The sequence below is a fragment of the Lepisma saccharinum genome, chromosome 1 (genome assembly GCF_977018435.1).
Source record: "Lepisma saccharinum chromosome 1, izLepSacc3.1, whole genome shotgun sequence".
Lineage (NCBI taxonomy): Eukaryota > Metazoa > Arthropoda > Insecta > Zygentoma > Lepismatidae > Lepisma > Lepisma saccharinum.
In genome coordinates this window covers 95,145,345-95,160,806 of record NC_139229.1, presented here as the reverse complement: position 1 = coordinate 95,160,806, position 15,462 = coordinate 95,145,345, and the positions used below count along the sequence as shown (strand labels likewise).

The 15,462-nt window shown below is 39.6% G+C and overlaps 1 protein-coding gene across 3 annotated transcripts in view; it reads right to left on the bottom strand.

The window, feature by feature from the left end:
- Positions 1 to 12,755, bottom strand: part of LOC145998392 (NFX1-type zinc finger-containing protein 1-like) — a 58,300-nt gene extending 45,545 nt beyond the window's left edge. Inside the window, exon 1 of one of the 3 annotated variants that reach the window (XM_083134802.1) lies at positions 12,622 to 12,755. The gene's annotated coding sequence lies outside the window, so the exon portion shown is untranslated. Of the gene's footprint in view, positions 1 to 5,866; positions 5,917 to 12,490 lie in introns of those variants that run through there. The other 2 variants (XM_083134797.1, XM_083134806.1) reach the window with 2 other exon arrangements.
- Between the last annotated feature and the right edge of the window lie 2,707 nt (positions 12,756 to 15,462).

The following is a 15,462-nucleotide window of genomic DNA, read 5'->3' as shown; positions in this document are numbered from 1 at the left end:
TTTGATAGATACCTGGTATTGCTTTTGATCTAAATTGGTCAAAGAATTTCATATTGAAGTCTTATACCCTTACAAAACTTTGGAAAATACGCTTGGCGCTGTTGAGAGTTTATCTTTCAAATACTAAATGAGAGACTCTAGGGAATTAGGAGTTATGTGCCTCTTTGCCTTGAAAAAAACAACGAAATAATATGTGCAAATAAATGCATCGCATGTTAACTGCAAAGCGAAGGCAAGGAATTTTGACTTCTAAATTGAGGTAATGCTTTATTTTCATTATTTAAAAATTTAATAGCATTTATTTCACTTTCCAACACAAAGAACACAATGAACCAAACAATTTTTTTCTCTCTGCGTTTTCCAGCAGGCAGTGGCAAGAGCCGTCGTGCCCCCACTGGTGCGCCTATGGTCAGATATAAATTTGGGACTTAATGTAAATTAATTTTCTTTTATTTAATTCCTTGCACTTCCTTTGCTTCCTCTGAAAAGTTGGATAAAATTGAAAATGTCATTATATCAGGAAACAGACTAGATAAAAATAGGAAGATACTAAAGCTATATCTTTGCAAGCTGGCAATAACTTTAATTTAATAGGGTGCCAGTAATTTCACAGAGCACTACATTAATGCTTTTCTATTTTTATCTGCTATGCTTGTTCGGCACCCAATTTGTCCTGAGCACCCAGGCAAGCACCCCACGTTGACCCTCCCCCTTTTACAACTCTCTTTCTAATAGTATATAATTTCTTTTACAAAGGCAAGAACTCTTAGAGCCACAAAAATGGTCACATACATCAACTATAGACGTGAATGAAATCACTTCGGTTTCATGAATACTTGACGTTTTATATCGACTACTAGGTCAGTAAATTTTATATTGATACTTCATGAATATCGGTTAGAAGAAATTATACCTACATATAGTGTCGCTGCTTTTCTACTCACCACTTTCGGTTTCTTTCTGTATGGTTTCATTTTCTCTACTTTCTTCAGCCAGTTTTGCAGTAAAGTTTCAGACATTGTTACAATGAACAGAACGACAACACACGAACTGAGATGCTACACTGAGACTGAGCTAAGGCCTAAAGCATTTGACTGTTCTCTACCACTCCAAAATCATTCATCTCACCCTAGTTACAAAAAATAGTGTTGCTAACCATAGAAACAGAATTCACTACAAGGAGTCAAACCTGTATCTTTGAATTTCTGCCCTTACTTTTATCGTACGTACATTTTTCACATGAAAGAATCGAAAGGAAAATGCATCAAAATGTAAATTCATTGACTCAGGGATTGAATAATTGAATTTACAAATCTGAAACGTATTTAAGAAAATATATATTTAGGTATTCAAATGCTGAACTGTCAACAATGTGTGTGGAATGTGCTTCCTTGAAGGAGGGCGAGAAGTGAGTTTGAAATTTTCTAGATGGCACTGTGTGTCCCTTCCCTAGAGCTGACCTAAGCCTTGTCAAGGGAGCTGGTGTTTTCAGGAAATGGCCATGTGCATTCCAACCTCCTTCTTTGCAACTTTGGTTTCAGTTGATTGAAAGGTCCATTGGACTACACTTCTTGAGCTACAAATGGTTCCTTTCTGTTAATGTTGAAGTATTGTCATTCTATTGCTGATATAAAAATCCATATTTACACCCCCCTGTAGGGGGAGGGGGTGTTCCACCTTTCTGCTTGGGGGGGGGTGTTCATCAAAATTTGGGAAGATGTTGGGGGTGTGTGGATAAATCACTGCCCCTCCCGACGCCCATGTTCAGTTGGCATGTCTTTAAGCTTACTAATATCAAGCAAGAAATCTACTTTGTACCGTGTTTGCGGATCTTCAACAAGTTTCGTCATACTGGAACTACTGCTTCTTTCGATTTCGGACCTGTACAGTATTGCCTATCTTTGGATCGTCTATATTTAAATTTGATACCATTCTTTCGCATCAAGTAAGGGTAACAGTTCCTTATATCGGACACATATTTTTACAGAAGAAACTACTTATGGAAATGAGTTTCTCTAAGGTTTCCAATGTTCGTCGAGGTATTTTCTTTCATCGCGGAATCTATTTGACCGGGAAATCATGTATTTTTCAACAGAAATATCTCACCAACACACAATTGCCATTGCTTTCCCTAAATGAACCGGATGCTGCATACATTTGATGACGTAATCCCCTCTCAGTATTTCTAACCCCCTTTTTTTTAACTATGCTTGCCTAACCTAACTTGATCGGAATGGTTCATAGGGCTATCCGTCAGCTACCTGTGCATAATGTACAATTTGCACACGTGACGAACACGATAGTAGGTATTTTTTGGTGAAGAAGGTTGGAAACACTGCATACCCACTACGGTATATTGTGGGTTAAGGAAGCGAAAAATGGAATAACAAAAATTACTCTCTATGTGAAAAATTGTGTTTGTTTTCGTGTATAAAGCATAATAAGACCTTGAACTATGTTTTGCAATACACAATTGGTAAGTACGAACCATGCTAATCACAAAATATCTGATTTCAATGTGTCTCCGATCTATGAAACTGGTACCCAAGTAAGTACAGTGGTGCGATTAGAGGGGCGGCGAGAGGGAGGCAGTACCCCCTAACTTCATGCCACTTGTGCCTCCGTACTATGCTAAACCTTATCTACAAAGGGAAATATAGCATTCTCCCCAACAGTTTTGGCACCTTGCCCCTCCTGATTTTGGAACCCAATTGCCGCCACTGACTAAGTAACTGGAATTTTTCATCACTTCCTCTTATTTCAAAGTGCTCTGATATATTTGCAAGAAATCTAACAGCATCGATCACATCGAGATTAATATTTTGTAGATCTTTGCTCACTACATTTATGTGGAGTAAAATTGAGCCTATTTCGAACAAGTTTTATCAGTAATATTATAACTTCCAACTTTTCAATAGGATTATTTTATCTTCTCTCAGGGTGCGAAATCACTGCAGATTGGTGGAGCAGACGGACACACGCACACTATATGTATATATATATATATTCATTCATTGTTTTCTGCCTAATTGGCAGGTTTTTCACTGCAATCTCCAGCTTTCCCTGTTCTCTGCCTTACGCTTCGTAATAGCATACGACCCAGTTAATTTAATATCATCCATAAGCTGATATCTCTTTCTTCCACGGACTTTTCTTCCTTCAACCATTCCCTCCAAGGCATCTCTTAGCAGGCAGTTTCTTCTTAGACAGTGTCCTAACCAGTTTCTTTTCCTCTTCTTGACGGTCTCCAGTATAGATCTTTTTTCACCAACTCTTTTCAGTACGGCTTCGTTTCTGACCTTGTCCGTCCATTTTACACGCTCCATTTTTCGCCATGTCCACATTTCAAAAGCTTCGAGTCGTTTCTCTTCATTTCTTCTCAACGTCCAGGTTTCTGCACCATATAGTGCTACACTCCACACAAAACATTTCACTAATCTCTTCCTTAGACCTATGTCCATGGGTCCACAAAAAACATTTTTTCTTCTATTGAAAGCTTCTTTTGCTATTGCGATTCTCATTTTCACTTCTTGGTTGCAGCTCATGTCACTGCTTATAGTGCATCCGAGGTACTTGAAGCTATCCACTTGCTGGATTCTTTCACTGTTTGCTCTCACATTAATATTCCTTGGTTTCCGTCTTATAACCATTGCCCTTGTCTTCTTTACATTAATCTTCATCCCATACTGCTCACAGCTGCTGTTTAACTCTTCTAACATACTATTTATGGTTATTTCATCCTCAGCGAATAATGCCATGTCATCAGCAAATCTTATGCAGTTTATTCTTCTTCCTCCTAATTTGACACCTCCTGTGCCCTGGAAACAAGTTTTCACTATATCTTCTAAATAAATATTAAACAAAGTAGGCGATAGGCAGCATCCTTGTCGTACTCCTCTTCCAATTTCACAGCCTTCTGTCATTTCGTCTCCTGTTCTCACTTTAACTCGTTGATTCATGTATAAGTTGCTTAGAAGTCTTCTCTCTTTCCAATCTACACCAATTTTCTTCAGAATTTCTAAAAGTTTAACCCAATTCACTCTATCAAAGGCTTTCTCCAGGTCTACAAATACTACAAACACCTCCTTTCCTTTCTCTAAATATCTTTCCCCAATGGTCCTCAGTAAACCAATTGCATCCCTTGTACCTCTTCCTTTCCTGAAACCAAACTGTTCTTCCTCTAACTCGCCACTGACCTTCGAGTATAGGCGTCTGTTCAGAATTCTTAGAAGATTTTTTGCCGAGTGAGATATCAAGCTGATTGTCCTGTACTCAGAACATTTTCTGGCATTGCTTTTCTTCTGCAGAGGTACCAAAACAGTCTCCGTGAAATCTTGTGGCCAATCCCTTTTCTCATAGATTTCATTGCATAAGTGCAGTATTTCTCTTTTTCCATCTCCCAGGCATTTGATAAGTTCAACAGGAATTTCATCAGTGCCCGTTGCTTTCCCATTCCTCATTTCTTTGAGTGCTTGCTCAAATTCTTCATTCAGGATATAGTATCCTTTCTCATCGTCAGGCACGTCGTCTTGATTTTCTACATTCAGACTGTCTGGGCAATTCTCTTTCTGGTAGAGCTCTTCAACGTACTTTCCCCACACATTCGATATTCCTTTTTTGTCTGTGATTTCCTCGTCTTCTATCATCCACATTGTTTTCCATTTCTTCTTTTGGAAGCCCGAGCAGTTTACTTCACGATACATCAAGTCATACCTTCCTCTTTTTTCCAGTTCTTCAATTTCTTCACATTTTTGTTTCATCCATTGTTCTTTTGCCCTGTCAGTTTCTCTTCTTAGCTGGTTATTCAGTATCTTGTAATTATGTCTTCCCTCTTCTGTATTTACATTCTTCCATTTTCTCCGTTCCTCCATTTTTTCCAGCATACTTTCAGTAATCCATGGTTTCTTTGCACTTTTCCTTTCCCTGTAGCCTATTGTTTCATCCACTGCCTTCTGTAAGCAGCTTTTTATTCCATCCCACATCTCATCCTTATTGTTACAACTAGCTTTAAACTTATTATAGTTTCATTGGAAATGTTCTGCAAATTTTTGTCTTTCGTCTTCTTCCCATTCCTCATTTCTAAGTGGGGTTTCTTGCTCACCTGGTTTTGGGTTATCTTCTTCAATGTAAGATTGATTTCTCCTATTAGCAAGATGTGGTCTGAATTAATGTCAGCTCCTGGCAATGTCTTCGCATTTTTCAAACAATTTCGAAATCTTTCTTGTACCAGTATGTAATCTATCTGGTATCTTTTACAATCTCTTGGACATATCCAGGTGTACCTCCTTCTCTTATGTTGCTGGAACAGTGTGTTTCCAACAATTAGGGAGTTTCTTTTACAGAAATTTACCAGGCTTTCCCCTCTCTCATTTCTCTCGATTAATCCATATCTTCCTACTGTACTTCCATCCTGCCTTTCTCCTACTACAGCATTCCAATCACCCATTACGATAATGCACGAACCCTTTCTCTCTTTTTCCATCAATTCCTCTATCTTCTCATAGTTTTCCTCCACTTCTTCTTCTGACAACCCACTACGTGGCATATACACTTGAATTAGCACTAAGTCTTTCTTCTTTCCTTGAAGTTTCACCATTATAATCCTGTCATCCACATAACGCACTGCTATAACTTTATGTTTCACACGTGGTCCTAGCACTATTCCCACACCACGGTTTCCTTGTTGATCACCTCCAGAATAAAACATCTTGAACTCATCACTCACTATTTCACCATTTTGTTCCCACCTCACTTCTGATATTCCCATACCATCTACTTTGTTTCTTCTCATTTCTGCCTTTAAGTTTTCTAGCTTTCCCGACTGTAACAGGGTTCTGACATTCCACGTTCCAATCCTTAATCTTACCTTCTGTTTGCTTCTCTTTTCCCCATAAGTGTCCTTTGTCATAACGTGTCCTTCCCAGACATCCCCCTCCTGGACATCCGAATGGGGGGCTAGTTTACGTCCGGAATATTTTGCCTTGGAATGACTCATCATGATTGCAGTTTTTCTAGGGAAAAGATATATGCGGTAGCTTCCCGTTGCTTTCCGCACACCACTCTCTCTTTCGCATCTTGAAAGATCCCAGGGGGCCCCAACGAGGAGGTGAGGAGAGTGGATTTGACTAAATGAGCCCTCCGGACTTCACCGAAATTCACTGCACCAAACGTATGGTGTTTGGATATAGGTTGCATATCAGTTCCATCAGGGTTTTTGACTCAAGGTCGAGAAATCCCATTTAGCCTTTGCCCCCCATATATATATATATATATATATATATATATATATATATATATATATATATATATATATATATATATATATATAGGCTTACCATACGTCCGGGATTGGCCCGGATAGTCCTGGTTTTTTAGTGCTGTCCGGGATTGCAAAATGTCCGTGGTTTTGAGAATCTGAACATGAAAATAGCTACCGGCAGTGGCGGCTCAAGGGGGAGAGCCACCGTGCCAAGGCACTACCCTCAGAAGAAACTCATACCTCGCCCAAGTATTGTTAAATTAATACATTGATAGTTTACAGACAAGGAGATTCGACGTAGAAATTTTTTGCTGAAAATTTCTACGTAGTACATCTCCTGTGTGTGTGAGTAATCTACAATAATAAGGAGATTCGAATCTTTCAATGGGTCAAGCTGACGTGACGACTGCCCCAACCTCCTCACTGCATCGCCAGCTGTTTCATACCCTTGCGAGGAAGCAGTCAGTCCGCGGTCGTACCACCCAAGAGCTGGCCTAACCAAGTTAACAGATATGCAGAGGGTTGAAGAAGTCTCAGCGAGGAACATTTCCACCATGAGCCGGGAACAAAGTGTCAGGGGGTGGGGTTAGCCCATAAGACTCCCTCCGTGCCAGTTTTTGCATGGCACAGCGATGGAACTTTCGCAGTGTTTTGACACAGTTGCCACCTTCAGAGATAAGTCGCTAAATACGAGGGATTTGTAAGACCTGTTGGGGAAGTAATTCGTGAGAAAGGTACTATTTACTTTTCTGCCTACTTTTGGAGAAACGAACCTAGTATTTTTCCAAAGTTAAATGAACATTTTGATAATAGATAGAGGGCGCCTAGAGGGCAATCCAGACTTTTTTTTAAAACATAAAAGTAAAAACCTATGGCGATGCGAGTTTCCTTTGGCATTTCGACAATTTCTTTTTACAACACATGTCTAGGATATATTCAACATCCAGTTGGAATATGTGTGCATGAGAGAGGAGAATGTGAGAGGATTTGCTTTCCCCCTTCCTCTTGTAATTGTTGTGTTTTTAGGGAAGTGTCCTGTGGTGTATAAAGATAGGTTGTGAAGATGAATAGGATTAGTGCGTTATTACTTAAACACACATTGTTTTCAATGTTACCAAATGAGGATAAACATATTGGGCAGTGGCGCAGCTTCAAGGAGGGGGCGGGGGTGGGCATTGCGAGGTGTTGTTTTTTTTCCAATTTCTTGATCACGTTGGCACTACCCATCATAGTTGCTGCCGGCCGCCACTGGCTACCGGTATTGAATATTCACGACCAGAATTTAAGACCGGCAAGGATCGATAAATTATTATCTGCTGAATGTTAAAATTAATTCAGAACTTTCATGTTGTGAATTTTATGATGTTATTAAAATAAACAAACCATTTCTGATTTTCATGTCTAGTGAAAAGTACAACTGAGTCAACTAACAGATAATGATACCTAGGACAGAGAGGTAAACATTTGAAAATTAATTGATTGATTTTAGAAAATAATGTTAATATATTTTCTTGTGCAATTTATAGTTTAATGTTCCAATAAAATGTTAAGGCTTTTAAGTAACTTCAATTTATTTTTGTAAAAAAAAACGGAAATTCAGCAGTAATGAGTTCATCGCGAATATGTCCTGGGTAGGACTCAAAAAAATATGGTAAGCCTATGTGTGTGTGTGTGTTATATATATATATATAACAGGACATATATATATATATATAAATCAAAGAAGGTAAAAGGAAACACTCACCGGACAGTAGAAAAATTCAAAATTTTCGCTAATTTCATAGCATCATTGGTGTGAGGAGAAATAGACGGAACCGGAAGTATATATATATATACAGCGGCGGCTCAAGCGGTAGAGCCGCCATGCCATGGCACTACCCTCAGAGGAAATGCATACCTCACCAAGTATTGTTAAATGAATACATTGCTAGTTTACAGAATACATTGATAGTTTACAGACAAGGAGATTCAAATCTTGCAATCAGTCAAGCTGACGAGAAGACCACCCCAACCTCCTCACTACATCGTTCGTACCCTCGCGAGGCAACAGTCCGTGCTGCCCAAGAGCTGGCCTAATCCATGGACCTAACCAAGTTGACACACATGCAGAGGGTTGAAGAAGTCCCCCTGAGGAACATTTCCACCATGAGTCATGAACAGAGTGGCAGGGGGCGGGGTTAGCCCATAAGAAACCGTGCCCATTTTTGCCTGGCACGGCGAGGGAACTTTTGCAGTGTTGACACAGAGAAAAGTCTCTAAATACGACCGATTTGTAAGATGGGAAGTAATTTCTGCCTACTTTTGGAGAAACGAACCTAGTATTTTTCCAAAGTTAAATGAACATTTTTGATAATAGATAAAGAGGGCCATCCAGACTTTTTTAAAATATAAAAGTAAAAAATCCTATGATGATGCGAGTTTCCTTTGGCATTTCGACAATTTCTTTTCATAACAAAGATATTTTCGACATCCAGTTAGAATACGTGTGCATGGAGGAGGGGAAGGTGATAGGATTTGTTTTTCCTTTCCTCTTGTAATTGTTATATTTTTAGGGAAGTGTCCTGTAGTGTATAAAGATAGGTTAGTGAGTGAAGATGAATCTGATTAGTACGTTATTACTTAAACACACGTTGTATTCCACGTTACCAAACGAGGATAAACATCTTGGCCAGTTGCGAAACCTCAAGGAGGGGGGACATTGCGGAGTTTTTTTTTTCGATTTCTTGACCACGTTGGTACTACCCATCATAGTTGCTGCCGGCCGCCACGATATATATATATATATATATATATATATATATATATATATATATATATATATATAATGTCATTAAATGATCAAATTATATTTTAAAATATACAATATATTATATCGACTGTTTTTCATTCAAAATGTAATTGCAAATTGAAGATTTTGATGTACTACTGATGCTATGAACAATGATTTGCGTAAGGGAGGAGGGACAAAAATTAAGAGACATTAAGGAGATAATAGTCCCTTAAAATGATAATAGTTTCCTGTATAAATTTCACATATAAGTGCTATTATGTGTTTCATTAATATATTTGGAGCGAATTGACAATAGAGAAAGTCTCCAATTTTGTTAATTTTCGGTATATAATTTTGGCCTCCTAATCACGAATCTGTTGTTAAAAACTGGGGGTTACGTATGGAAATTTTAAAAAAAAAGCCGATTGAATTTTTTATACATATAGGTGTATATGTGTAGTTTTACGAACGAAAATTTAATCCCCTGTCATTGTTTCCAACCACGCCGCTGTTTTACAAGAAAATGATTTATGGTGTTCAATTCTAGTACGAACCCTCTTTTTTTTATGAATTTAGGGGTGAAATGAGTGCTAATGGAACCTAACCTAACCTCGTGTGAATGGTTCGTGGGGCTACCCGTGGATGGTTTTTGGGGCTAACGTCAATGGTTTCTGGGGCTACTCGTGGATGGTTTTTGGGGCTAATGAACAATGTTTCATCAAAATGTACAATTTCCAGACGTGACCCCCGGTTTTTTACAACAGATTCGTGATTAGGAGGCCAAAATTAGTTAGTATACTGAAAATTAACAAAATTGGAGACTTTCTCTATATTGTCAATTCTTACCATATATTTATATACTTCGTGGGTGCTAACGAAAGGCGATGAGAAATGGAGAAGAAATAAGTAGGTCTAATTTCTGTGTTCTGGGGATTGCTGGATTCAGTGTCCTAAGAGATGAGGCTCTTGGTTGTCCGTTCTTTTTGTATGTTATCGATTTTATTCCAGTTAAGAATATCCGAATCCCATCGTTGTTAAAACAAAAACTTGCCCCCCTGGAAGAGTTTGGTGGGGGGGGGGAATTTACCCCTGGGATTTTGCACCCTGTCTTCTCTTCCAATTTTGCTGCTCTGGGTGGTGGCATGGTTCGCCCCCTTCCGCCGGCCCTGCAGCTATGCAATATCTACCTTTACAATTTTAGCCCCTTCCAAAGATTGTAGTCTCACTTTTCTGTGCTACTGAACGCAGCTATGCACTATCCAATTGTACAAGTTCACCCCCTTCCAGGATAATATATATTATATACCTATACAGGGTGCTCGGAAATTCCCCTTACAAACTCCTAGGGCTAGTAGAGGGGACTGAGTAGACAATATTTGGAATAGGAACCCATGTCCGGAAACGTACCGTTTCCGTGCTACAACCATGACAATGTGTCGGATGTGCCTGTGTTGGTATGCAATCGGGTAGGCAGTACATGACGTCAGAAGATCACCTGATAAGATAAAGTGTAATCAATTATTACAACCATGTCAAATGAGGTGTTACGTAAGGTACAGAATTGAATGACATGTGACTCAGTACATAATACAAACAAATTTATTTGGTAACAATGTCAAGGGAACAAAAAAGAAACGTCCTATTCATTGATCACAATAACACTTGTGTCGACAGTGGAACGCAAAAATTTGTTTCTGTCTTCTACATTGGATGTGTCGCATACGGCACTGCTCAACTATAACAGTGGCTCGATGTGAAGACCACCAACGTCGTTGCACACATTGTACCGACGTATCATGTTCCGGTGCACTCGCTCCATCACACCTGGTGCCCCGTCAATCTCTTGTGCATCAACCCCTCTGTCTCTACAGGAGTCTTGTACACCATACTCTTTATACGACCCCACAAGAAATAGTCCAATGGCGTTAAATCCGGCGATCGTGTGGGCCAAGTGGTTGGACCACCTCGGCCTATTCACAAACAGGCACGTGAATGGGGCTCCAGGCAGGATACCGCGGCAGGGTAGACGTCACGTGCCATCAGGTGATCTTCTGACGGCATGTACTGCCTACCCGGTTGCATACCAACACAGGCACATCCGACACATTGTAATGGTTGAAGCACAGAAACGGTACGTTTCCGGACATGGGTTCCTATTCCAAATATTGTCTACTCAGTCCCCTCTACTAGCCCTAGGAGTTTGTAAGGGGAATTTCCGAGCACCCTGTATTTATATGCACTGACGAACGCAGTAATTCTTTTTGGAAGGGGTTGTAATTGTAAAGGTGGATAGTGCATAGCTGCTTTCTAGCATGCTGGCATACACAATAAGTTATTTGGTATAGCTATTAAAAACTTTCCACTCTCAAAAACGGCATTCGGGGGTCATTTTAAGGCGAGTTTGCATTTAACATTGATTCTTTCCGAGTTCTTCACTGCTCTTGTTTGAAAATGTTCATTTTCTCATAATTTCGGAGGGATGCAATGTATATACGTGAACAGGGACGTCGTTAGGGGGGCACAGGGGGCACTGGCCCCGGCAAACGTCCACGTGGCCCCGGGAAACTGTTCTGTAGTTGCTGGAAATTTTACTTCGATAACAAATATTGTAAAATAATTCTTCAGTAAATTTTGCTTGCAGTTTGAAACACTTCTTCAATTTTCAGTAGCACGAACCCAAGCAAGGCATTACTTTCTTATTTCTCTGTTTCTTGCTTGTTGAACACAAACAGATGTATTGGTAGAGGATGCAGTTAATGGTTTTATGGTCCGCCTCGGTCAGGGAAGTCTGAGACCTTTTGAAAATGCACTTTTCCTCCCTGCTGCACACCAGATCCAGGATCACCCCAAAACCTGCACTTTAGTTACAAGGAGTTAGATGTAATAACGAGGGCCTTCCCGATGGCGCATCGTCGCCTTGTAATCAAGGGGTTCCGGGTTCGATACCCAGTGGATGCTCATAGTGGTTTGGACCCCGTTTTATACTGTAGGACCAGTCCCGATTAGCCTTACTATACACACACACACAGTATAGGCCTATATGGAGTATAAATAGTTTCTTAATTTATAATAGTATAGTTCGATAGAAAAAAATGTTACATTTGCCCCCCCACCCCTGATCAACCTAGCTACGTCCCTGTACGTGAATGCGTCAGTATTCGTGTTATCCCGGAGTACTTTCACCGCTTTTCTTTTTAAGCAAAATATCGTTGTGTGGACGCACATAAAGCCAAAAACTACGTACAAATGTTTACAGCATTAAACCTTCAACTCATAAGAAAGGCATAACATTACTATCAGTACTGCCACATAAAACAACTTCGCTCTCACACATCATCGCGAGATAAACCCAAAAGAATCAAGGCAAGATTGTCCGCTTTCTCGGAGTTACTATTCTATGGTTATAGGGAGTGTCATCCAGCCAAGAGATTAACCCAAGTGTTACAAAAGCGACAAAGTACCTGAAATAAACAGAAAGAAAAGTTCAACATCTCAACACTGCTCAGAATACTGGTTAGCGTTTGTTTCGTCTCCTTTCCCAGATGAATACACTCGGTCGGCACAAAATGCATTTCACTATTCAAAAACTGACCGTTAGCTTTTTCAAACATCGAACAAGCAACGTTTCTCGTAACTGCATTCCACAAAGGAACAGAAGAGCAGAGGAGCCAACCACAGGCAGAGAACGTGCGAACTGCGCAGTGCAAGCAGATACCATGCACATGCAGGTACCTGGTCTCTGATTACTGAGAAGACACAACACATTTCTCACCAGTGTTGCTTCCTACGTATCAAGAAATGTCTCTAAAATTGACGTTTCGGAAAAAAAAATCGCAAGTTCGCACAAACTTTGCGAGTTAGCGGCGGCCGATTTAAGATGATGGAATTGGTACATATTGCATTGGTGTGTGGTCTATATAAATTGAAATCCAGAGGAAAATAGGTGCCTGGCATAAGGAACGCAATCCGTTCCAGGGGACGGCGTTATGCGGGACTCTGTTTCCCATAGGTTACTACAGGAATAATTTTATTCCGTTCTCGAGCCTGGACCAAAATCGCGAAACAGCGTAAAGAAATGCATGGAAAACATCATAATGTTGGAAATGCTAGGGATTTATTAATTTATAAGTTAAGGAAAATACAGTACGTGCAATACAGTATGTATGAATACGTACCGAGTCTCTCGTTCGTTGTTATTTCGGTTCTCGACGCTCTGGTCGGTCTTTCTTTTAGTGCATTTAGAACAATCGTTCCTTTCGCACTGCTTTCTCTGCTTGTGTATACAGTAGGTCTACCCCACACAGTACACAAACATTTGTGTCGGAAGTTCTGGATATTATTTCGATATGAAAGGATGCATGCAACAGTCAACAACCAATGTTTGTTTTTAATTTTCTTGCTCCACTTTAAAATAGGCACTAGTCAAGTTGGATAGTTCAGTGAACTAACCGATCTGTAACACTGGTAATGAGAAGGCTGAAAAGTTCATATGAACTAACCGAGCTCTGAGTAAGTCTGGATAATAAACCTTTTCTTCGAGCAAGGCCTCATCTCCAGGAAGCTATCAACTCGCGGCAAGCCACGGCACCTAGCGACCTGTTGAGTGAGATGAGCCAAGGCAAAATGGATAATAAATCTTTTCTTGCTCCCACAAAAATAGGCAATGATTAGGCTGGAGAGTTCAATGAACTAACCGATCTCTAACTACGCACTGGTAATGATCAGGCTGGAAAGTTCATACGAACTAACTGATCACTGATCAGTTTTTAAACTTCTGTAATGATCAGGCTGGTTAATAAACCTTTTCGAGCAAGGCCTCATCTCCAGGAAGCTATCAACTCACGGCAAGCCACGGAACCTAGCGACCTTTTGAGTGAGATGAGTCAAGGCAAAATGGATAATAAACCTTTTCCTGCTCCCACAAAAATAGGCAATAATTAGGCTGGAGAGTTCATTAACTAACCGATCACTGATCTAATCAACGTATGATTGTAATGATCAGGATAATAAACCTTTTCCTGGATAATAAACCTTTTCCTGCTCCCACAAAAATAGGCAATAATTAGGCTGGTTTAGTAATAATATTCACGATTTCATAACCGGGCTATCCTCACTGAAAAAGGACATCGTACTGAATGAAACAGCAACACTAGCATCTCCATTTCTTTTTCTTGTTACATTTTACATTAATTCACTCTCAAACTATTTTCATCTTCTCTTGCACCTGTTCAGGGGCGCCGACTTGTCAAAATTATTGGGGGGCTCTGATCACTGAAATAAATGAATGAATGACTCACTTACTCCCTTTTTTAAAAACAAAATTACGTCTTCGTATAGCAGTTTTTGAGCAGTTATTATATTCCTCATGCAAATGAAATGTAACATGAAAAACGTTTAGAAAATGTTTCAAAGTCTCTTTATGTCTTTTGTGTCTGCTCATTTGTTTTTTTTTTAGATAATTAACATTTTTATTGAAAAGTATGTAGGATATTTACATTAAGAGGCCAACCTAACAGTTTTATGCCGGCCTCGGTAGCCGAGCGTGTTGGGTGGTCAACTCAACTCGCTTTGATCCAGAGGTCTCAGGTTCGAGTCCCTGCGAGGGCATGGGTGTGTTTTAATGTACGCAACAGACATGTGACGGATTCAAATAACCTTAGTGTTGACGTACCCATAAAATAACGAATATTTACAATATTTAACAGTTTTATTTAATTATTTACATAAATGCTAACACAAATCGCAGGAAAATAGTTTTACTTTTTTGTTCTTGCTACAATATTTTACTTTTTAAATTTAATTTTGCAATAATTAAAAAAATAGCATGTACACTAAGATATAAAGTGACATACACAACAAAACATATGAACATGATTTGAAAATAAAGCAAAAGTTGCTCTACGCACTGGGTTATTTTTTTATGAACTCATTAACGAGTGGTCTCAGGTCCAAATTATCAAGCACAGTTTGATGTATGTGGACTGCCACTAAACTGCTTAGTCTCTTCTGCCCATTGAAGATCTCAAATAGCACTGAATGACCTTTCGGCTGTGACTGTCGTCACTAGCACAGTGCGGAGGACCATCATGAATTTGGCAACTTCAGGCAGAAGCTCCTAGAGGGTGCTGTCTTCCAAAACAAACTTCCTTATGTTACGCATGGTAGTTAGAACCACTTTCTTCTGATTGGCGATATCACCAAGCATGGACATGTGTAAGGAAAGCCTATCGGCATCCAAATCTTGGCGAAAGAATTCTCACGTTTGCTGAAAGTTTATTGTGCAACTGTTCACAGCTGAGATACATTCTTTCTCTACGGCTGTTACTTTTTGTAGTCCTGTAGATTCATGTCCTTGTTTAACACATGATTATGCTGTCTCACACACGTCAGTGTATATTGATTTATAATACTATTTTGGAGTGTAGAACTTGTG